The sequence below is a fragment of the Miscanthus floridulus genome, chromosome 7, assembly GCF_019320115.1.
Source record: "Miscanthus floridulus cultivar M001 chromosome 7, ASM1932011v1, whole genome shotgun sequence".
Classification (NCBI taxonomy): Eukaryota; Viridiplantae; Streptophyta; class Magnoliopsida; order Poales; family Poaceae; genus Miscanthus; species Miscanthus floridulus.
The window spans coordinates 65576311-65601424 of record NC_089586.1 but is presented as its reverse complement, the minus strand read 5'-3'; the positions used below and the strand labels follow the sequence as shown (position 1 = coordinate 65601424).

Genomic DNA, 25114 nt, shown 5'->3' with positions numbered 1-25114 from the left:
GGAGAAGTGCCCCATTAATTTCCAAGCTCTCCAAGCTTCTCTTAGCTTTCTAGCTTAGCATTAGCAATAGAGTAGTAGTCTAGTAGTGGAGTAGAGCAAGAGCGGAGGTTCTCTCAGAGTCCAAAAGAGTCTTTTGGGTCTAGAAAAGCTCTTTTGTAATTCTTTCATTTAGCATTTACTTTATTCATTATTTATATTCAGTATTTTATTCTAGTATTATTGCTTTGCTTTACTTAAGTTCTAGTTCATTAGTGTTCATCATTAGTGAACTTAGGTTCTTATTGTTTGGCATTAGTAGCATAGGTTGTCTCTTAATTAGTAGCTATTCGTTGGTATCGGTTCCACCGTCTGGTTAGGGTGCTTTGATCTCATTTCATCAGAGCTTGGATCAAAGTAGTAAGCTTATAGATTAAGCGTGGTGCTTAGGCTATAGATTACCTATGGATACAGCTAGGCCTCCAGATAGATAGTGGTAGGTGGCAAGTGATGACAACCTTATCCATCCTCTGTATTCCACCATGATAGGTCTAGTTATTAAATTGTAGGGCTCGTGGTAGACCTTGTCTATTTAACTCTCCTAGTTGGTAGGCGGGCTGTGCCCCGAAGTACTAGCGTATTTCTCCTAGTCATTAGTTACCCTTAGTTACTGAAAGATAAATCGCTTGCTCTCCCACCTAGCTATCTCTGGAGTAGCTTGTATTTAGTAGTTTAGTTTAGGTAGTTCACATTCAACTTCCACTATCGTACACCTACCTAGGATACATTTATGCTTTACCTTAGCAATCGTATAGTAAATATAAATTCTAGCCTTCTACCTTCCTATGAGAAAAATATAAATTCGACACTCAGTACTCACCAAGCGATGTGCTATGCGATAGTTCTGTATGCTTGCGGAATTCCTCCAATAGTTGTTTAGAAGTATCAACTCTTGGCTTTAATCAAGGATGTAATCTCGAATTAAATAGAAGCTATGAAGATTTTGATAGACTTGATTTTTGGAAAGAGATAGCAGACTCTAGAGATGTTAGTCTCCCGAGGACTAATAATATTCATAATCCAACTTTATGTTACTTGCATCATTGGCTAACTATGACACTCTTTCGTAGACTTGATATTCGCACAGTGAGAGTAGATGAAATGAAACTCCTTTAGGCCCCATTTGTTTCTACCGGATTGGCCCGTTCTCGGGCCTGTTTCGGGTGGATTGTTGTGGCCCGTTTCCAATCCGGATGGAAACTAGAATATGCATTCGTTTTGGGCTGGCCTAGAACAAAAACTGGCCCGGAACCAAAACTGACTTCTCTTTTCCCAGTCTCCATGGCCCAAAACAGAACCACACCTCCTACCATTTGGATCAGTACCGGCTCCCTGTCTCCACAATGTGAGCACGCGACGATGCAGCGGAGGCGACGGCGGGGCGGCGCAAGGTGACCACAGGGCAGCACGGGGAGACCGCGGGGCGGCGTGAGGTGATGGCAACCCTACTTCCTCCCCCTTCCTCTTCCTTCTCGCCGGTGATTCCCTCGCTCTCCCCTTCGTCCTCGTCCTCTCTCCCTCCTCTAGGGTTCTCTAGGGTTCTTAGAAAAGGAAAAAAATCTCCCTTCCATTCGAGAGAGAGAGAGGAGAGGGGGAGGAGGAGCACGCCGTGAGCTCTAGAGGGAGAGGCCGGTAGCGGCGCGGCAGATCAAGCAGCGCCGTGTAGCTCGCATCGGTGGGGGGACCCACGCGCCCATGCATCGGTGAGGTGGTGGGGCCCGCTTGATGCTCGAGTTGGAATGGCAGCGGCGGCAGGGAGGTGGTGGGCGGTGGTCCTTGCCATGGTGGTGCTGCTCAGGCCGGGATGGGTCGTCGCCAACACTGAGGGTGAGTCCTGCCTGATCTCATACATACTAGTAAGCCGTGCGCTGCCCCGGTTTGGATTCGTCCCAAGTTCAAAATCTGTACAGCTTGGATGGAGCATATGGGCTTGATTCTTTTACGGGTTTGATTAACGCTTGTAGGTGTTGCCTGCTCTCTACTTCTTGCTTCTGTTCGTGGTGATGTATTTGGCGGATATTTGCTATTTATGCATAGAGCATACATTTCGTTATAGCTCTGCCTCGATGGATCAGAGGAATGAACAAGCCACGTTCAGTTGGTTTCGAGGAAAACGTAGACTTTTTGTTCGGTGTAGTTCTTTCGTTGCGCCATATACTTTTCTCTTTTGGGCGTTCAGTCCATCGTTAAGTCTACTTCCAATAGCGAGGCAGCGAGGGACCACCAAGCTTAGCCTAGTTCGTTTGTACTATAAAAAGAGGAATTCTGCTAATATCGTCCTCTAGAATTAAGGAATGTCCCTTTGTTTTAGTCTATAGTGAAGACTGAAGTTGACATACCTAGCCTATTAGCTCACTTTGTTACTTGTATTATTATCTAGATGATGTCTTGATTTGCCAAATGGTTTCTTGTTACTTGTAGATCTCTCTAGCACCATTTAGAGTTGGGGAAGGTGAACCTCCGCCTTCTTGGGATCCGGTACCAACTCCAAAAGGTACTCCAAAAGCTTCTATATGACTATAAGTTTATATATGCTTCTATAAGACGACTATAATCTTTATTACAGCTTCTATATGACATGGTCAATAATATAACTTCTATATGACATGGTTAATAATATTTAGCTTCTATATGACTATAAAATTGTATGCCTCAGTCCTGCAATGCGTCTCTCACTACGAGATCGTATTAGAAAGAGGAGGGAGGAAGAAGACGATGACATGATGCTATTTATTTTTCCCACCTTATATCTTATGAGTAGGGATGAAAACGGATCGGATACGGACATATATCACCGATATTACATTTATTTTCATATTTTTGTCCAGATTTGGATTCGAATACGGATAGTGTCAACTATGTCGGATAGGATACGATTGGATATCGACATCATAAATATGCGATTTGAGTATTCGGATATGGATACGATATCGGATGTTGGATATCCGGACTCGGATACGGACAGATCTCAACCCCTCTAAACGGATTTGGTTTCGAATACGGTCGAAAAATATCCGTACCGTTTTCATCCCTACTTATGAGTTCTGCTAGAGGAGGGGAAAAGAAGAAACATCATACTTCGGAAGAAACAGGCAAGGTTAATGTTCGAAGACTCTTCGAGGGACATGTCAAGAACTGTCAAGTTGCATTTAGGATGGAACCACGCATCTTCAGAGAATTGGCAAATTATCTTAGAAGCAAAAGGCTTGTTGTTGATACTAGGATAGCTGTGGAGGAGAAGTTGGGTTTCTTCCTATACATGTTAAGTCACAACGCCTCGTATGAGGATCTCCAAGTGTTCTTTGGGCACAATAATGACACCTTCCATCGTCACATCAACCACTTCTTCAAGGTGGTCATTCCCACACTCTCTCGCCGTTACCTTCAAGCTCCTGATCCTAATCAAGTGCATAAATAAATCCAAGACAATCCTAGATTCTATCCATTTTTCAAGAATTGTCTAGGTGCCATTGATGGAACTCATATTCCTATTTCCATAGCCTCTAAGAAAGCTTCTCCTTTTAGAAACAGGAAGGGCACACTAAGCATTAATGTGATGGTGGCATGTGATTTCGATCTCAACTTCACTTTCATTTCTAGTGGATGGGAGGGATCGGCTACAGATTCTAGAGTGCTACGATCAGCTATGAGCAAGGGCTTCCAAGTACCTCCAGGCAAATTCTATCTGGTTGATGGAGGGTATGCAAATACTCCATCTTTTCTTTCTCCATATCGAGGAGTTCGATACCATTTGAAAGAATTTGGGGCTGGACATCGAAGGCTGCAGAACCTAAAGGAGCTCTTTAACCACCGCCACACACTACTGAGGAACCATGTGGAAAGGGCTTTGGGGGTGCTTAAGAAGCGCTTCCCCATTCTAAAAGTTGCCACATTCCACATGTTGGAAAATCAAGTAAAGATACCTATAGCTGCTTCCATCTTCCATGATGTAGATGACTTGGACAACATTGAGGTTCATGAGGTACTAGATGAAGATGATTCAATCACTAAGATACAAGAGGAAGCAAGTGAGGTTGTAGCTGTTGAAAGAAATGGACAGCGAGGTTCTCTATCACGAGATGAAGAAAATGAGGTCGTAGCTATTGAAAGAAGCAGGCAGCGAAGAACTACTACTACTACATCAAGCAAAAAACATGAAAAGGAAGAAAAGAGACCTAAGAAGGGTGAAAGGATTGAAGAAATGATGGGGAGATACCTAGACATGAGGACTAAGCAAGTACAAGATGAGTCTGCAAATCTAGCCAAAGAAAAGGAGGTTGCTGAAGGTAATGACTTCTCTATCAAAAGGTGTATATCTGTTCTGAGCACAATGGAATTGACAAAGGAAGAGAAGGCAAAAGCATTTGCAGTTTTTATCAGAGCAAAGAAAATAGAGAGGCCTTCCTAAGTGGGTGTGAACTAGATCGAGAAGCAACTTTGGTTTGGCTCAAAAGTGCGATGGTCTAAGGTCAGTCTACTTAATTGTTGAAAACTTGATGTTTTCCTCCTATTTGACTACAAGAGTCCTTTAGTCACTGCAAAACTGAAAGAAGAAATATTTTCTTTGTTGCTCTGTTGCTTGCTTGCTGAGTTCAGTGGATGTTGTCAGTGCTTTTACTTGTGTGCCGACAGTAGCAGTAGTTCAGTGGCCGGTTACAGTAGCAGCAGAGTAGTTGTTTCTTTACATGCTTTCAATTAGTTGAAGTTGAAAAAACAGGCTGCAGTGCTCATAGCTTGCTTATTATACTTGTAGTGCATATAATTTAATTAACTCATGTGCTTATACTTGCTAATTGCAGTGCATATAAAAGAATTTTCAGTATATGTTTAATTTGCACCTGTGGATGATCAAAATAATGTTAACTCCTGGTTTAATAAGCACATCAACAACTTTTTGCAAGGGACAAGTCTGAAATTGATCAATTATGTTCATCCAACATAACACGGTGTGACCGTGTGAGGGACAAGTCTGGTATGCTTGTTTGTGCAGTATGCCATTCCTGCTTAGGTGCTAATTTGTTGGTTAAAATCTATGGGTGCAATCCACTATGCACGTTGGATTGGATGAAAGCAACCTATGGGTGGGCTGAGAAAACAAATTCATTTGATTTGGAGTGGGGTTGGAATGGGGTGGGTTTAGTCAATTAGCAGGGCTACTGCACTTGCACTACACCACAACACCGCTTCACCGTTAGACATCTGACGCTAAAAATTATATTTGGCGATGGATGATCTGACGCTAAAGATAACTCAGAGACCATCTGACGCTAAATCCTCATTTAGCGATTTGTTGTCTGTCGCTATAGATGTTCATGTTTAGCGTTAGCCCGTCTGTCGCTAAAACCAGATATAGCGTTGATCTGTCTGATGCTAAAAAAATGGGCCCCACCTAGCTCGAGCGCGCCACTTACATTGAGCTCCCGAGCCCAGCTTACATTGACCTCGCGGGCATATTTTAGCCAGCCCCTGTGTACAGTGAAAACCCTAAATCCACCACCAGCCGCCCTCTCCCTCTCTTCCCCCACGCACGCCACCCTCTCCCTCTCTTCCCTCTTCCCCCACGCACGCCGCCCTCTCCCTCTCTTCCCCCACGCACGCCGCCACCCTCTCCCTCTCTTCCTCTCTTCCCCCACGCACGCCGCCCTCCTCTCCTAAGGCCGGATCCACGCCGGGGTGACCTCCCTTCAACTTCCTCGGCCAGATCCACGCAGTGGGGGCTCCCTTCTCTCTCCCCGATTGGATCCATGGCGTGCCCTTCTCTCTCCCCTTCCATGCTCACGCCAGCCGCCGCACAGCTAGGAGACCGGCGCGACGACGGCCCGAGCAAGCGATGGTAGGAGATGGTGACGCCACCACGGCACCCCTCGCCGGCACACGCGCGTAGCCGAAGCTGCACGCAGCACCGTCGAGCGGCACCGCCCACTTCTGGCTCTCCCCTGCCAGGTCGCGCCCACTTCGGAGATTCGGCGAGGGGCTCCACCACCAGCTTCACTTCCCCCCAGATCAGTTGCGGTAGGGTCTAGTGGATGCAGTGGGTTCTCCGGCGTTGGTGTGGTGGGTGACGCCGACCTCTCCTCCTCACTAGTCCGGACCGACGCCTGCTCCTGCATCCAGCACTCTTCGTCGCCGGCGCTCGCCTCCAGGATCCGCGGCCCTGGCACTCGTCTTCAAGATCCACGGCGCTTGCGCGGTGGGCGGCGCTCCTCTACTCTGCAGTCTACACTAGGGAGCCGGTGTCAGTGCAGGTACGCTTGTGTTCGACTTCATTTTCGTCTCCGGTCGAGTGCAATTTTGGTTTGAATCTGCGATGGTGATGATGATGCGGTTTGTCTGGAGTACTAGCTAGCATGAATTGTGCGAGAAGGATGCTTGCATTTTAGAAAGATATATGCTGCAGAACTCTGTTCCCATTGTTTTAGATGGTTGCGCTGGTGCCTGGCCTGTCTCTGAATAATTCTGATCAATTAAGTAAAATGCTACAACATTTGTACCGATAGAGTGTTTTGGGTATTTTACTCGTAAATACCAAGCTTCTGGGATTTAATAAACCTAGAAGTTTTGTTCAGATCCACCTATGTTTAAATAAATAGTGCCTGGGTTGCAAATGTCATTTGTCATTGCAAGCTTAATTCCTGAATGCCCAGTAGGTTTTTGTTATAAACTGCCCAGCTCTGATTCCCGTTATTTTTGTAGTAAAATGCCCAGCACATGTGAGATCAACTCCAAGCTTTCTAGCGTAGACTACAGGGTGGAGCAAGCCTACATTTGTGTTGATGGGATGATCGCTGGTCAGCAGCAGCTGGCATGGCATGGATTATTTAATTGACTAACATTTCTACCTACTTGATTGATTCATATCTGTTTTTGCACCATGAATACAAATGACCATGTCATGCCTTTCACGCAAGCAGGACTAGTGGTGTGTGGCTGCCATGTATGTTTTAACAATTGAATACATCCATTTTGACTCTTAGTAAGATGAGAAATGAGAATATGGTTTAGAGATTTTCTGTAGCCTTGTGGATAACTGACGATGGACCATGTAGTATATATTCCAGTTCTAACAATTGAGTTCATGGTGCAGATTATTGTTGCATCTATTTAAGTTCATTGCCAACAGTTATTTTCTTTTCTGTTGTTTTGTTCATTTGCAGGTTGCAGGTCAGATTATTTTCAAGGTGCAGATTATTCTACTACTTGCTGAAAATCAGCTGAAAGAGATTGAGTTAGATGATAGGTGATGTAAATTGAATTTGCTTTACCTCAACAACTGGTTATTAGGATTTGTTGCATGGCTTATTTGTGAAACGTAATCAGCTTTGTTTGGGTTGTAATCTGCATTATTTGGGCTGCAATCTGTTTATTTGGGCTGCAATGTGTGTGTTGTATTATGTGGTGTTTGAGTTGCGTGGCGCCGTGGTTTGTTATGTTGCTGGGCCAAAAAAATTCTGTGGGCTAACACAAAAATGGGATAAAAAATTCTGCTACTGCTGTTTTTCTTTTCACTTGTCCATTTTTAAGTTTTTGGATAGGTCTTGTAGTGAACTAATGATTCATAGCTAATGTTTGTTTCAATCCACATCAGAAATTAACAGGTGGTGTAATGCTTTCAAGGAACAATGAATTTATAGTCTTCTACAGAGGGAAGGATTTCCTGTCCTCAGAACTTGCAGAGGTGCTCTTGTTGGTGGCTCTTGTTGGGTTTTAAATCTAGGCTACCCCAACTGTCTTGGGACTAAGAGGCTTTGTTGTTTGTCATAAGTAATATAGGGTCATGTTGTATCTAAGCTTGTGTGGCTAAATTCTTGTACGCATTGTATCATTGGAAGATGCTAGTTATATGATTTGAATCCAACCAATTTCACTTTATTTATGTACAGGCACAGAAAAAGATGGAGAAAGCTGAAAGGGTACTATGAAAGGTTGAGACAGCCTTGAGGCCAACTGAAGATTCCAGACCTGAAACAATAACGGATGAAGAGAGGTTCATGTTTCAGAAACTTGGTCTAAGGATGAAGGCATTTCTACTCCTCAGTAATTCCTTTGTGTGTGTGTGTATTTTTCTTTTGGTGTTGGATTTTTGCACAGTTACTGGGAAACAGTCACCTGAGGACACATATGTCCTTTTACATTTTTAGTCTGTTGCCGTCTCAGATTGCCTGTCTCTTCAACCCTTCATTTTTTTATTCTTAGTTGCTGATGAGCAAAGATACTGAGTCGCATAGATGTTGCACACATTGAGGTATGCACGTTCTATGAAGATGTAGGTCAAATATAAAACAGTTGTAGCACCTACTAAAATGCAGACTTCTGCATTCCTAAAATATCAGTTAGAAACGAATGGAGGGAGTAATCTATATTACCTTTCTCAGGGTCATTGGAATATTGGATTCTTCTGATTTTGTAGTGATTGCCGCGTATTCGAGCGATGAGGAAGACATGGAGGTGAGCACGATGAACTATCACGGCCACAATAAAAAATATTATATGTAGAGTCATATTGAGTTTTGGAAATATTTTTTTCCCGCTGTGTTACCATGGTAGTGCACTAGTTTGGGTGGTTTTGATCTTTAAGGAACATACTGAAATAGGAAGAGGAGAAGCAGGACATGATTCCCATCTTTGAAAGATTATTATCTCAATGTGTCAGCCTTTGAAAACAACTGGCATGGAAGCTATGCAGTGGCAGATCTATGTATAACCTATGGGGCCACCTGGCCCCACATGTTTTGCCAAAATACATTTAACCTCCTTCATAGAACCTGCAATTTATATATATGTTAATTGTGTAATTCTTGCATTAATTGACTTAAAATCAACTAACTTGGGCCCACTGTTTTTGAATTCTGGATCTGCCACTGCTATCATTTGATCATGTAAAACATGGAAATTAGTCTAAATCAATATTCTCTTTCTTAAGTTGGTGTGTGACATCTGTAGTAAATATAATTATTATGTTTAATATTTTTTCTAATGAAGCCCATAAAGAAAACAGAGCTAAAGATAAACATACTCTGCTTATAATGGTTTTGGCAATACTAGAGGAAAATACCCATCACCTTCTTGTGTTAGAGGCACTATTTTGGCTTTTCTAACCTGTTATTCATGTTGTATGCTCTTTTTTATGCAAATATTTTTCACACTGACAAACAAATGGAATACAGTGAGGAAGATTTCACGGCGAGTCTCCTTAGTTCATTATCCTAAACCTGAGGAATTGGCTAAACCAAGTTTTGGGAGTCTTACTCCTAGCAGTAAGAAATCTGCAGGTAATTCTTTATTAACATATGTTTTCTTCGATGGTCGCACTTTTCTACTGCTAGCCAAGTTAGGCAAGATATTGCATTGCAGATTACTGGTTGAACTTGGGGTATTTCATGGCTGGCAGCTTAATCTTGTTACTGCTTGGTTTTCTGTTGAAGTTCTTATTATCATAACTAATCAACAAAGGAAAAAGACAAGTCTGGTCCAACTGTATTATCATCTCTGTTGGAAACCGTTAGGCATACTACCTTCTTGATTTATGTTTTCAGTGCTAGTTAGAAAAAAACTGCTCTTTTATCCTTAGAAAAGTAGATACACTATAAGATTATGGTACAGGTATAATTTTTGTTGTGTACACCATCACTGCCAACTCATCTTTCCGCTTTTCCTCGATCTGTATGGTGTTTCAGGAGCTGGAGAAACGGAGAGAAGAACTTGAGGCCTTGTTACTTGCTGAGCAGTCCGAGTTGGTCTGAAGGCTGACCACAGTGATCTAACAAGTTCTCTTCCAGTGTAGATAAATGTTTTTTTTCCTGACGATAGCATACTGCTTGGTCCGGGCCATGAGTCATTCATCAGAAGTCACTTTGTTGTAGTGTATCTTCTTTAGTTCCTCTGTGAATGTTTGGACTCGTCATAAATGAATCTATTTGTATGAGAAATGTGCACATGAATCTATTTGTATGAGAAATGTGCAAAATGATGTTACTTTTGTATTAATTTGCAACCAAATGGCCTTTTATTTTTTTTAAATGCATTTAAATGATCTCGTCAAACCATCTGTCGCTAAAAATATTTGTAACTTCAAATTGTCTGTCGCTATAGAGTACTGGCAAGCTATCTGTCGCTAAAGAGTAGCAGCAGACTATCTGTCGCTAAAAAAATTCAGAGCAACGGACTGTCTGACGCTAAAGATATTTAGCGACAGGACTTACAGCGTCTGCAGAAGTCTGTCGCTACAACTTTTTAGCGTCAGACTGTTTGTCGCTGTAGCCGCTTTTAGCGTCAGATCGTCCATCGCTAATTTTGGTGTTGTGATGTAGTGTTGTTGTAGCTCATTCTAGGTCCAAGAACGTGCTTGAATTAGGAGCTGCTTATGGTGTTTTTATTGCACGTCACACAAGCTGCTGTAATTGACACGCTGAAACTAGCCCGTTACAACACCGTACCACATGGTAGCTTTTGCTTGTTTTGTCCCCTCAACTGACTTGTTCCACTGGTGTTTTGGTTGCCCTGTTTGCAGGCCCACTCTGGTGGGGATAACACTTGTAGGAACCCCTAGTCTTCTTTTTTGAAGAGATCGACTCTACTCATGTATATGTCGAATTTCTGCTGTAGTGTTATTAGAGTTCTAGTACCAGATGCAAACTTACTGTCTGGTGGCCCCCAACTCCCAGTCACTCATATACAATTAATAACATTGTTGCGACCTCGATGTGGTCTTAACTTGAGCGGACGGTTACTTGACATGCAACTCAGATACGTGCAGTCGCTAAAGATTATGATAATGTTCAGATTACCATCTTTTGTAATTTGCGAGTCAATTACAGTCAAGTTGTTTCTGGATGTTCATTGCTTGCTTATAAGTACAGCCCTGGACCAGCTAACCATACCACTAGAAACCGAAGAAGAGCAAGCTCATAGAGTTGCAGGTGAAGCACATGAGCAGGTGCAGGACAGGTTGCAAGAAGAATGACGAGAGCACAAACCGCGGCCGCCGAAGCAGCTACTCGGGCCCAAGCCGAGCAAAATGTGTGAGATGCGCTGAACCAGTGGGGCGTGCCACAGCCATCCCAATGGGGTGCTTGGCCTGTCACTCCACCTGGTTCACAGGAGGCGGGAGGATCTCACTGACACCAGCAGGCAGGCCAGTCCTGGCAGCAGGCACCACCTATCCATGGGACCAGCCGCAGTACGAAGGACCACAGCTGCAACCTTCAGAGGTTCCAAAAAGTTTTTTCAAAAAGTAGTTTTCACATCGAATCTTGCGATACATATGTGGAGTATTAAATGTAGATGAAAAAAAACTAATTATATAATTTGGTTGAAAATCACGAGATGAAAATTTTGAGCCTAATTAGTCCATGATTGAATATTAATTACCAAATAAAAACGAAAGTGCTACAGTAACTAAATTCCCAAATCTCGGCCAACTAAACACAGCCTCCGTTTCATTGGTCGCCAGGACGCCCAGCTGTCCAGCTCCGAGGTGTATCTCCCTCCTCATGCAGGACGTCACTCCACTGCATGATTTAATGAATGGGACCATGACATCGGCTACATGCAGCACCACTGCACCAGCTTGAAGGAATCCGCCTCGACACCAATGCACTTCATCATGACTTTCATGGACATGTGCATGACTTCCAGTAGTTTTAGCAGGATACTCAAGGAGAGCTAGTGGCCACACATGCGCTAGCTGAGGACAATGACCGCCATTGGGATGATGTTTATCGTCGCATGGGATGGAGGTACCGTTAATCCCATGTCAAAAGCAAGCTTAGGGGGGAGTCCCCGCCAAGGTAAGTATTCTAAGACCCTACGTATTTATATATATTTCCCTTCATATTTTATTTTTCTAGCATCTAAAAAAGTAATAGTATTGTTAGCTTGTAATATAAATAAATGCTAGCACTTTATGGTAATGTTTATTTGCTTTCCATGATCATAATAAATACACTCTCACTACTGCTTAATGAAAATTTTTTTATGGACATGAAAAAAGTTGCTCTATTAGTTTCCTCACTACCCCATGTTAGCAGCCACTGATGACTTGGCCTGTTAATATATTTTTGCTTTTACCATGAATCTGAATCCCGTGGGTTGCAAGTGCTAGAACTAAACTTGAGTGTTAGAATATCATGATTTAGCAAAGAAAGGAGTAAGTTTCCATCCTATCATGAACAAGGTTTATCTGTGGAGAATTTCTTTTAAACATAAAAACTTGCTTAGTTGCATTAGTTACATAAAAACTTGCTTAGTTGCAAAAAGTACCTACTAGAGCCAAATATGCTAGATTTTTAGGAGCACCCACATATGCTACTTGCATTAGTGTTGAACTTTGTCGAGCCTTGTTGATTTTAGTTGAGAAAATAGTCATACTCTCATGACCAAGAGCACATACACCCACCTAAAAATGCTACTCTTACACCGAGAGTATGCAGCAACATGCTCATTTTTCCATCCCAAATATTTACTCCATGGCAAAAAGTTTGTTTCCTATAGAGATCTCTCCAAAGGAGCATGGCTATATCAAAAAAAAGAGAGAGCAAGTGCTCTTGATGTCGAAAAAAAGAAAGAAAGAAAAAGAGAAAATGAGGTAGCCATGTTTCCAAAAAGAGAGAAAGGAAGAGCCATGAAAGGAGCACTTCCACAATTTCCACACACCTGCATACTCTTGGTCTAAGTTTATGACTTGTTGCTCCTTTAATCCGGGTGTTTGACTTAGCAATAATATACTATGTAATGTATGCCTCTTTTTCCCTGACCCATAAACTCCACATAAGCTTTAGTGATAGGGAGAATGGCAACATCAAAAGACTTTGGTGAGAAAAATTCAAACACTTATGAGAGATTGAGTGAGCCATAGAAGGAACTAGAGCATGAAATTTCTTGTCCAAACCCATAAAACCTCAAGAAGATATGATTGTGCAAAAAGGGCATGGAGAACAAACCCTCCTTCTAGCTGATCTGTGTTCCACTCTCAGGCAAGGTGAAGGCTATAAGCCCCATGGTGACTAAGGTAATATGGGTAAGAGTTTTGATATTAACATGTTCAAATTCAAAGGTTGGATCACTAATAAGTGGGTATGCAGGAGTTAACATGGTAGCAACTACTAATCCACTCTTGATAAGTTTTCATCTTTGCTCAGGACGAGCAAAAGTCAAGCTTGGGGGAGCTTGTTGATGGTCACTAAATGCCTATTCTAGCCATCAACAATGTAAACAATTCAAGGAAAATCAACATAGAGCATAGGGATTTGGTTTATAACTAATGGGATTCCACTTGTACATGAGTTTTATTTGTATGTAGGAAAAATGTTGAAAATATACAAGTGGGACACACCTAGAGGCAATCTAACATGAGAGGGCCCATAGGGATCAACAAGTGGGGCTGAACGACGCCCCCACCGTTGGCCGACGGCCTACCTCCTCGTCCACGTCACATATCCATGTGATACACCAACAACCACAATTTGGAGCACATCCATGCGTTGTTTTGACATCGGTTTGATCCAAGGACCATCTCTCCATCTCACATGGATTGAGGGGCTCTTTGGCACATGCTCAGAAGATCACCAACTGAAGCAACCGCCTCTAGGACTTGGCAACTGCCTTGGAGGATCAACCGAGGCCATAAGATGCAATGGCGGTGCATCTTACGATCGGTCGATGGCCACCCCCGTCGCCCGATGGCCAAGGCACTGCCACTGCCTTCCTCAGTCGCCTACTAGTACCCCCATGCTCTATGATGCTACAAATAGCACCATTCGCCTCAGTTATATTCATACCTATTGGTATAAATTAATGCACATAGAATAATCCACAATCACACATATATTATACCGATGTAGCACTTCACCGAGAGTACCCAGTTTTATATCGAACTCGAGGAAATATGTGTGAGAATAACCTAATCTAACTTAATCCAACTTCACAATCAAGGCTAGATACTAGGAGCATAGAGGAGATTGCTAAAGTCTTCTAGTTCTAACTTTGGTAAGCTTTGTCTTCTATTGTTCAATTCTAGGGATATTACTATAGAAAACACAGGCATAGTATGTTTCCTATAGTAACAAGGTCCTGCTAGGCCTACTAACGGGAGGTGGACTACAAAGGATTCAATGAGGCTATAAGAGTCACCCTCGCGAGCTACCACCGATCCAGAAAATAGGTTACATCCACGAGTAATCGAGTCCAAGCACCATGCTTACACTACGAATACTACTTTAACCTAGGAGCTACAAGGATTAAAGTACTCAAAAGAGAGTCGCAAACCTAAAGAACAATATGAACAAGATGCTTACTTGAATTAGAAGTCAATTACCACAAAAATCTCAGAAGCAAGCTCATGAAGTACTTGATTCCATTAGGGTACAAGCCATAGAGAGAGCACCGATAGGCCAGGACTCGTCCAAAACTCTTCCCTCTCACTCTATCTCTCTATCTCTAATACAAGGCTAGATCCTATCGAGGACTAATCTTCTCTTGATTGCTAGCTCTAATCCTGGTGGAGATATGGATTAGGGTTTCTAACCCTCAGTCTCTCAAGATCAAATGCCAATTCATGCCCTAGAGGGGGGTGTAGGTAGGTATATATAGGTCAAAGCGTCAATCCTAAGCCTTCAGATCAAACCGACTTGAATAAACGGCGGAGATGCAATCCTTAAGATGGTGGAGAACCAACATGGCAACGAGGGGCTGACATGGGGGGGCCATAAGCCGGCTAGCCCCACATGTCAGTGGCATGGGCTCCGCTTCGGTGATTCATCTTCTAGAGTCTTCCCACACTGTTTACATGGTGGAATTATGTGATTTCCTTTGACGAATAGGTCTCCCTTGGCTGTTTTCTGATTAAATCTTGATGAAAACACAGATTCACCAAAACTCATGGAATTTGCCAGTTTAAACCCCTAGGACTATAGTGGTGACCCATTTTAGCGATTTATCCAGTTATATTGATGGTTTGTGATGAATGTTAACTACTGTCAACAATATCATCTCGACATTCATTTCCACTTGAGTAGTTTAGTGTCCAATTGGGTTCAAGTAGTAGTTAGGCTAGTAGTGAGAGTGAGAGTGAGAGTGAAGAGTGAAGAGCTTGGAGCTGTAGGAGAAGTCTTCGGAAGTCTCTTATATTGCTCTTGTAATTCCTCTTGTAAGATATTTTATTTGCAATATATTTTCTTTCAAGTACTTTCTACATTTCCAGCATTTACTTAGCTAAGTTGTTAGCCTATAATTGTTGTTGGCAGTCCTTAACTCATATTTTCACCCACCAACTTTGCATAAAATCCATACAAACAAACACCAAAACTTAGTAAATAGGGTTTATACTAACGAATTCCATGAGTTTTGGTGAGTTGATCATTTATAGGACACATACTTGGAATACAATGGAATTATAGCCGAAATGCGCCATCAGAGAAAGCGTAATGCAAATCCTACACCAAAGAATAAGAAGATGGCCCATCCAACCGACCAATCTGGGCCAAACTCCACTATTGGTATTTATTAACTTGTCACTTGTTTATGTAGCCACTTAATGTTGTTGACATTTCTTAACATCACTTTTGCTAAGTTGTCATCCCTAGCTATGATGCCAGAAATGCTTGTTAACATTTTTTAGCATTGTTGGCATTTCTTAGCACAATCACCAAGTGAGGAGGTTTTAAGTCCATCACCGGCAACGATGCCAGAAATGCCTTTGGTATTTCTTAACACCATTACTAAGATTGAGTTAATCTTAGCAACGCCGCCAAGAAACACCAACTATGATAGTTCTTAACGATTACAAAAATATCCGCAAGCGCACGGATCTATCGTTGTAGCATTTCACCTCGAAGTATTTAGGGTATCATTATTTATATTTTTGCCAAAGGAGGGCAAGGTATTAAGAGTCTAGCATGAGCATAAACATGATTACATACTTGCATAGTGGACCATAGTGCATGACAGGGGTAAAAATTATATATCAATGATAGTTTTTTTATCTATTCAGTAGGGAAAGCCCCTACCTGATATTTTTTTGGATTTCAATTAAAAGAAAGAATGTTCTATACACAAGAGCAACAAAAGAAGAAAAAGTACAAGGCCATAATGCCCAAAGGAGAAAAGAAACAAAAAAAACTAAATAAAATTCTCCTTCCAGTTGATTAGCGCACCCTATCTACTTGGCTTGGCCTTTGTGCAAACACGGTCAAGCTCCTCCTTGAACTGTCTTTTCCAATTGCTGAGGTTGGCCTGCCCATTATCAAAGATGACTGCATTTCTCGTTACCCAAATGATCCAGCATGCCGTGATAAAAATTTCTCTAAAAATTGGACTTCCAAAGGATGTTCTGGCATCAATAATCATATCTAAATGTGGCAAATTTTGGTTCCAACATATAGGGATGTTGTTCCAACATGTTGTACTGAAGTGGCATTAAAAAAACAAATGCATGCTAGTTTCCTCACAGTCAGAGTTACATAGGACACAATTGTAATTTTCTAGATCCATGTTCTTCCTCCTTAATAAGTTCCTTGTGTTGATTTTATCCCTGAGCAAGACCCAAAAGAAAAACTTATGTTTATCAAGGTTGCTGGAGGCCCACATCCAATTGAAGAGTGGAGAAGTTTCTATGTGGCCAATCAAAATTTTGTAAGCCTTCTTACTACTGTACTTGCATGATCCCCAAGAATAGCACCATATGTCCTTTGTATCTGCATTCCAAGTTCTTTGCTAAATGAGAGTTTGCACTTCTTCTAGCTGATTTGCAGCTTGTGTCAACAAGGGCAAGCTAAAAATTCTGCTTACATCTTAATCCAGAAAAATCGGATGGAACATTTCTTCTTTTTGGTAAAGGAGAACAGTTGAGGGTAAAGGTCTTGGAGATTTTGATCTGACCATTTATTAGCCTAGAAAAGAATAGTCCTACCATTGCTTGGATTACAGTTGGCAAAATCTCTAAATTTATGAAAAAGAGTCATAATATCTTTCCACCAAAAGGATCCAATTGGACTCCTAGCCTGTGGTGGTGTCTGAGAATTGGAGTAGAATTTGGACCATGTCATGGAGACCCAGGGTATTTCTGCCGCATCGTAGAATTTGTCCAAAAATTTCATGAGTAAAGCACTGTTCTAACTCTTACTGTCAATAATACCTAGCCCACCTTCATTCTTTGGTTTACAGGCTGTTTCTCAGGCAGCAAGACAAGTTCCTCTCCTGTTGATGTCACCCTTGCTCCATAAGCAGTGCCTTCTATAAATATCAATTTGCTTAATTACTTGAACTAGGATTTTTAGACTGCACATGTAAAATGTACGAAGAGCTGAAAACACAGAGTTCACTAAAATGAGCCTTCCATCATAAGATAAGTGTTTACTGACTCCACAAAGCCTTTTCTCAATCTTTGTCAAAAGAGGTGTGAATTCTTGTAGAGTTGGCTAGGTTAGTCCAAGTGGAAGCCCCAAATATGTGAAGGGCATAGTTCCTATGTTGCAACCAAAAGTTCTTGCTAAATGTATGGCCTTTTCATCTGTTAAGTTAATGGGCACCAAAAAAGACTTCCTAAAGTTCACATGTAAACCACTAGAGTCAAAGAAAGATCTTAATAAGAACTTGAGATTAAAAAGGGTTCTAGCATCTCCAGGCAAGATGAGAAGAGTGTCATCAGCATACTGTACAATTGGGAAGTCACCTCCAAAGCTATCACTAAGAGGGTGCTTGAGGATGCCCATCTACCAAGCTTTGTTGACAATAGACTATAGAAGATCAGCTGCTAAAACAAACAACAGGGGTGAGAGTGGGTCACCCTGCCTGACCCCTCTTTTACATTCAAATCCTTTTCCAAGAATACCATTCAGTAGAACAGAGGAAGTACCTGACCCCAAAATGTTTTGAATCCAATTTATCCATCTTGAAGAAAATCCTTTGTATTTAAGGATTTGCAAAATAACCTCATGCTCTAGTTTGTCAAAAGCTTTTTCAAAGTCTAGTTTGAGAATTATGACTTCCTTTTTTGAGTGATGACAGAGATGAAGGAATTGGAATGCCCATGCTAGACAATCTTGGATTGTTCTTCCTTTGATGAATCCATATTGATTGGTGTGTACTAGTTGCAGGATCACAGATTGCATCCTAGCTGAAAGTAGCTTTATGATGCACTTAAGAGTGTAATTCAGGAGAGAAATGGGCCTGTAATCATCAATTGTTTCAGGGTTGTTCTTTTTAGGGATTAGGGTAATGAAGGAGGAGTTCACACTCTTTAAGTCTGTATTCCGATGATAAAAATCTCTGAACAATCTTATGAAGTCACCTTTGATTATATCCCAACTCTTTTTAATGAACAGTCCATTAAAACCATCTGGTCTAGGGGCATGGCTGTTTGGCAGAGATTTGATGACAGCCTCAATTTCAGTTTGCTGAACTCAGTGTCTAGATAATCAAGATTATGCTCTGTCAATAATGTGCTGAGATCATAGTGTATGTTAGAGAATTCATAGATTCCTAACCTTTGCTTATAAGATTCCCATAGCAAATTTGCCTTTTGTCTATGCTCTGTGACAACAGTACCATCAGGCTTTGTAGGAGAAAAAAATGAAATTTCTCTTATGTGCTATAGTAGCCATAGTGTGAAAAAAGCTACTATTTTCATCCCCAAATTTTACCCATCTAATAGTGTTTCTCTGTTTCCAGTAGATCCTTTTGGATTCCAGTAAGGATGCAAGATGATCCTTGACCAACCTTTTGAAGGCCTTTTCTAGATTTGAGAATTGTTTTTGCTCCTCAAGACCATCCATGAGCAGTAGGACCCAATTGCAATTATAAATGAGCTTGCTTAGCTTAGAAAGGTTCTTACTCCATTTTCTCAGACCAGCTCTGACATGTTTGAGCTTTGAAGACAGATTTTTGGATGCATTGGCATATACTGGTGAATTATTCCAATGAAGAGCCACAATGTTTAGAAAATTAGCATGATCAACCCAATAATTTTCAAACCTGAAAATATTTGATTTGGGGATTGAGCTTCCAATGTGCAACACATAAGGAATGTGATCTGAACAGGCCTTGGCAAAGGTTGTACATGTGTAGCAGGATAGGAAAGGGTCCAGCCAGAGGAAGTAAAAGCCCAATCCAACTTGACAAGGAGGGGATCACATTGCATATTGGTCCAAGTGTAGCTTCTGCCATTGAAAGGTATTTCAACTAAATCCAAGTCAGAAATAATTTCATTAAACAAGTTCATTTCTGACAGATCACCTCCTAGTTTGTTCCTATTTTCAGGTTGACTGATCAGATTGAAATCCCCAGCAAGTAACCAGTCATCAAACTCACTAGTGTCTAAGTTCATAAGCCAAGTGGCAAAAGCTTGCTTCTGATTGGACTGTGAAGGGCCATATATATTTGTAATATGAAAACTTTTGTTATCTAGCTTGTTTCTCATCTTAACAGTGATGGCATAGGAATTTGTCTGAATTATAGAGCCCTCAAACACACTGCTATTCCATGCTGTTAAGAGACCACCTGTAGCTCCAACTGAGGGACAAAAAGCAAACTGATCAAAATTTCTGGGACATAATTTTTTAATGTAGAAGATGTCAAAGTTCTCCCTTTTGTCTCCTGAATACAAATGATTTGGCAAGCACTCTTTGTAATTTTCCCTCTTAAATCATCCCACTTTTCCTGAGAATTAATGCCTCTGATATTCCAAAACAAAATTTTACTGTATCTTCTACTATCCATAAACACAATCTATATAAAAAAGACAAAGTTTGTTCATACAAATGACAAACTGGATCAGCCATCTTATGTATCTTTGGGGATGTGGGTGTAACATTTGTAGGTCTGTGTAAAAAACCATGTAGCCAACTCTATCATTTCGACAACTATTAACATGATTACAGAGGATGAGAGTAGAGGGCATTGTATTTGTATCGAGACTCACATAACAAGGCTTAGAGGAAGGAATCAAGACCACAAAGAAATGAAAAGGAACATTAGCATTAAAAATGAACACAAGCATCAGAGATAGGTAACCCAAACACCTTCTAGGATTATTAAAGCAACAAAGGATGCAACAGTACATGATCTTATTGTTCCAGTACACAGACTAGGACCTGGGACTAGACAGGTGACAGACATCTAAACATGGATAACTTTGGAGCAACAAAAGCAGCACCTTTGCAGGTGCACACAGAGACAAATCTATGAAACTACTCATCTATGTTGTCTTTCTCAAGAAGAGCAGTAGAAGCAGCCTCGGGCTGGATCTATAGGAAACCAGTGGCAATTCCTTCCAGAATCTCTTTAGAGAGATGTGGTGCAGCTCCATAGTTGGAAGGCCCTAGGATGATGGCCAGAGGGGAGGGATCATCAATAGCTTCCTCTGCAGTGAATGTCTCCTTAACTTGATTGGCTGCCTTAGCACTTGCAACATCCTTGTAACCTCCAAGTTTGTTTGCAATTCTTCTGCTATGCCTTAGAAAGCTATCATCCAACTTCTCCATAACCTTTAGGCTCTTTCTCTTGATGTGGGGTTTGGAAAACAGTAGGAGCTTCATCTAGGATCTCAACTTATTCATCCTCATTTTTAGCTTCTGCTTTAGCTTCTCCAAACTCTGCATCAGCATCCCCCATTTCTATATTAACCTCTTCTTCATGAGAGGTGATGTAGTCCAAGACAATCTTCTCAAGGGATGATCCCCCAATCTATGGAGAGAGAAGAAAGGCGAGATGTATGAGGGGACATTGATCATTAATAGGTAGGAATCAGTGTGTCATGATCAATAACTAATAGATTCAGAAAGGAAAGAAAATTAGATGCAGGTGTGATAGATATGAAATTTAGTACCTCCTTCAGAATGGATGGAACCACTGCAATGAGGGGATTAGAGGGCACACTAGGACCATAGATCTCTGATCTAATCCTTGGAGCTAAGAACCACACAATTGCATTAGCTAGAGTGGGGCTTGGTAGGTTCTGAAAGCTGCTCACTTGAACTAGAACCATTGTGGACACTGATGGCTTCAGTTTGCTGTTGCATAGCCTGGGCATTCTACATACTCTATATTTTAGAATCTCTTGGTGCAACCTACTCTTGCCATCAGCTTGGCCCTCCTACATCATGATTCATGGTAGAAACACCTATTGGAGGTAGTTGGGGTGGCATCAGACAGCACAGGTGGAGCAAAGCCTATCTAGCATGGTGGCTACGCTGGACAAGGGTGCAGAGGACGAAAGGCAATGAATGCTTCTTCATCTTGTGGCTTCAATGAGGCGCCGCTTTTTTAGAACAAAGCACGGGACCAGTCTAGGAGCATCCCTTCTATGGTAGCCCTCCATTCACCTTGACAGAATCTAGGAATTTTAGCTTCATCATTGAGATACACCTTGACAACCACCCTAGCTAGAGTCTCTGGTTCATGCCGGTGCACCATGATTCCAAAACCAAAAATAGCTCTAGCTATCATTAGAGCATTGCACAAATCCTCGGGAAAACTAACAAGCATGATCTAGGCCTCATGATCCAAATCAAAAGTACGCGCATTATCACTTTCATCATGCTTAACAATAGTCATGGTAGGACCTAAGAAAACATGCTCTCTTTCTAGTGGGGAGATAAATCGAACATAAGCATCCCCCAGAGCATAGGGTTGTACCTCGATGATTCTAGCCTAATGAACATCCTAGAAGAAGTAGCAGAGTGCAGATTCCACACTAGCAAAATCATCCTTGTGGACTTAGGGGCTGGAGCTTCACTATTGCAAGATCTTCATTGGATAGGGTGTAGCACCCAGTCACATACACCTCGTGATGGAGCGGCGGACAAGGCATGGGTTCCACCAGCGTGAACCCCTTGGGGACATGCGGATGCAGGATCGCAAGCCCAGTTGGCCATGGGAGGTGAGGGGCTGGGTTTTTGCATAGTAGGTAGGGGAATAGAGGAGACAGAGGCTTCAAGGGTGGGAGAAGGAGTCGAGTTTATAGGTGCTTTCTCAATCCCATCGCCCGACCAAAATATGGGCCTAAACCACAGCTGATTGCAGGGCCTTTGAAAGGCAGATAGACGATATATGTCCATAGTTGAAGCAGGATTTGCATCTTACCAAGTTAGTGCAATCTTTCCTCAGGTGATTTGGGCCCAAACATCTAAAATAGTGTCGAGCATTCGAAGGCAGGTGATGGGCCAAATGTGTAGATGGGATTTTCAGCATAGATTGAGTATGCAATAAAGTACCAGATTTCAAATTCAAAACCAACTTAGCATTGGGATTGGCCTTAGGCAGTGGAATGCGCCAAGAGAGCCGGATTCGAAGGAATTACCTTCTACGGCTTTGGGATCCAGTGAGGAACAAATTTTGGCCCCAGAAAATGCTTTGAATTAGTATGTAGGCCAGTGTGTGCATGAACAGAACTCTTCTGAAAATTGGATGGACAAATGAGACGTTGTAACACAAATTTTTTCAGAATGGGGGTGGGAGAACGAACAATTTCTGCATAGCTTTTTCTTGATTTATGGTTCACCATTGTCCATTCAGCCTCTTGTTCTAAGCACCATAGTTCATACTCTTTTTGCCAATTTGCTCCTCCATCTCTCCACAGGAAGAAGAAGATGGCAAAGGATTTGCAAGAAAAGCTTTTCATCTTGTGAATCATTATACCAACTTTTTTACAAGAAACCGAGAAACCAAACATCCAACTAGAGAGATGGAAAACATTGTAATTCTTAGCTACACCACCCAAACAAGCTTGAAGGATCAAACCGACTAGACTCTTCATTCAAATGAATCACAGAACGGACCAAAACTCACAACGAGATGAAACGCTATTGAAGGAGGCGATGTGGAGGGACTCACCAAGCAACCAAAGCGTTGTGAGACCACCTTGGCAAACTCAACTCTTGGGTCAAAGCACAAATCTGAGAGGCCACCCATGATCGAAGAGGAAGATCACCTAGGGGGCTCCATGGCTAGAGGGAGCACTAGGGAAGGTGGTGGGAGAGGGAGCACCCATCATATGCAGTCGCGTCATTAAACATAGGTAATTGTAGGCATCTAGGTCAGTGTGTCATTGTAGGGCTGATTCCATTACTTTCATATCAAGGATAGTAGACACACATCTAGGCCAACCTCAAGGATAAAAGGAAAACAAAGAATAAAAGAATGTTCCTACATGGAGAGGGCATGTTCTAATATAGCAGTGCAAAGAACAGTTAATGATCATACAAGTTATATGATTAGAGTTAGAGCTAAGTTTAAGATGGATGGGGAGATCTCCGAGCACTGGTCTGCCAGCTAAGCACGGGAGACTTTAAAACTCCTACACAATACCCAAACAGTGGGGGATTACAAGGGATGGATAGGGCTATCACCACCTATCGCCTACCACTCAACCATGGGATACCGTCATATCCAAAGGTTCTCGTGCACCCGAGAACCACACCCATGTACAAGGAAACTACCTATATCCCCCCGGGACTCCAACCCTACGGATTGACAAGCAAGAATATAGGCAACCCCTAAGGAACAACGAACCACCACCTCAAACCTAGTTCTACTTCTACTCATACAATTCATATGAATGATTATGCATAAAGTTAGACATGTTAAGATCATAACACACAAACTATATGCTAGTTCACATATCATGATTACAACATGAAAACTCTAGTTCATATGCACTACTATATAAATGATATGAGAGCATGAATATGGAAGAAATCTTCATAGTATTATTCATACTAAAGTTGCTCTTCTTCCAAGGAGACAAGCTCTCCAAGTAGCTTTGCTAGCTCCAAATACTGCTAAGAACTAAAGCTAAAAGAGTACAAGAGTAGGGTAGTGAGGTGTAGCTCCAAATGATGTGTGTTTGAAGAATGAGCTCTAGCCCTCTTCTTATACTAGTGACTGGGTCGGTTTTACGCTAAAAAATAAGGAAACCCTAGGGAACCATCGTAGCATGGCAGCATGCAACCGCCAAAGAAGAGTGGGGCCTGAGCAGAGACCGTGGGGGTACAGCCACACCTAGGGTGCGCCCGCACCCTAGTGGGCCCGCCTCATGACCGCCTTTGCCTGGTCGATTCCTAGATGGGTCTGGACCATATCCACGGTGGTATTCTACCTAGGTAAGTTGTGTAGGTGGGCTTCTCTTCTTATTCTCCTTTGCTGCATTTCTGCTTTACGCTTTCTGTTTGCGCCTTTTGGTATATTTTCCACTTGTATTCGAATATGTGACCTGCAAAACATGATTTATCCAATACAAGTGGAACTAGGTCAATAGTAAAGGCATATGTGTCAAAAGCATGTCTATTTCATCTATTTTAAACTATAATTAGCGGTTGGATTTGGATCGTTAGTGACCACCAACAAATCTCCCAAGCTTAACCTTTGCTCAGTCCCGAGCAAATAGCTAAGTACTTGGTTGTTGTTCAGGAGTTGCTACTATGCTGATATAATTCACTAGTGCCATGTCTATAACAAAGCATTCTTCTATGATTTAAATAAGTTCGCATTTTATCCACCCTTTACCTTGATCTCTATAGGGCATATAGCTTTTCCAAGTTCTTGGGCAGTTGTAAGATAGAACGATTATAACAGAACTACCAATCATTCGTTCTTTGATTGACCATCTATCTAAGGTTTTGTAAGTTTTGCAAAACAAGTGTAAGTTCCTCAAATGATTCTCTCGATCGCTCAATGTGTATGAAACTTCACGAAAGGCATTTGGTTTTGCCTTGTTTTCATATCCTACCACTAAAGGTTGTTGAGTGGAGTTTTGGGTAGGTATGAATTTGAGGCATACTTCCATCACATATTTTGCTAAGTCAAAAACCAGACCTCAAGGAGATGCAAGTCATACACTTTGATGAAGACGTGTGAGTGTGTGGAATTTTTATAAAATTCTAATCCTAAATGTTTTTGGTACTCCTTTGAATCATGAATCTCTCTCTTTTGAATGAATGCCTTTTATTTGAAGGTATGTGCTATCTTTATTTCTTTCTTTTCTTTTCTTCATGCTCTTTGGCATGCATTATTTTTCTCTCATGCCCTTTTGGCATGGATATTTTTTTCCTTTTCTTTCTCTTCTTTTTTTAAGCATAGCCGATACTAT

The 25114-nt window shown here is 41.7% G+C and overlaps 1 long non-coding RNA gene across 1 annotated transcript; it reads left to right on the top strand.

Moving 5' to 3' along the window:
- The first annotated feature begins 8447 nt into the window (after positions 1-8447).
- Positions 8448-9962, top strand: LOC136463334 (uncharacterized). The gene is made up of 3 exons (XR_010760991.1): positions 8448-8481; positions 9201-9305; positions 9711-9962. It is a non-coding gene; the product is annotated as an uncharacterized lncRNA (long non-coding RNA).
- Positions 9963-25114: the final 15152 nt, after the last annotated feature.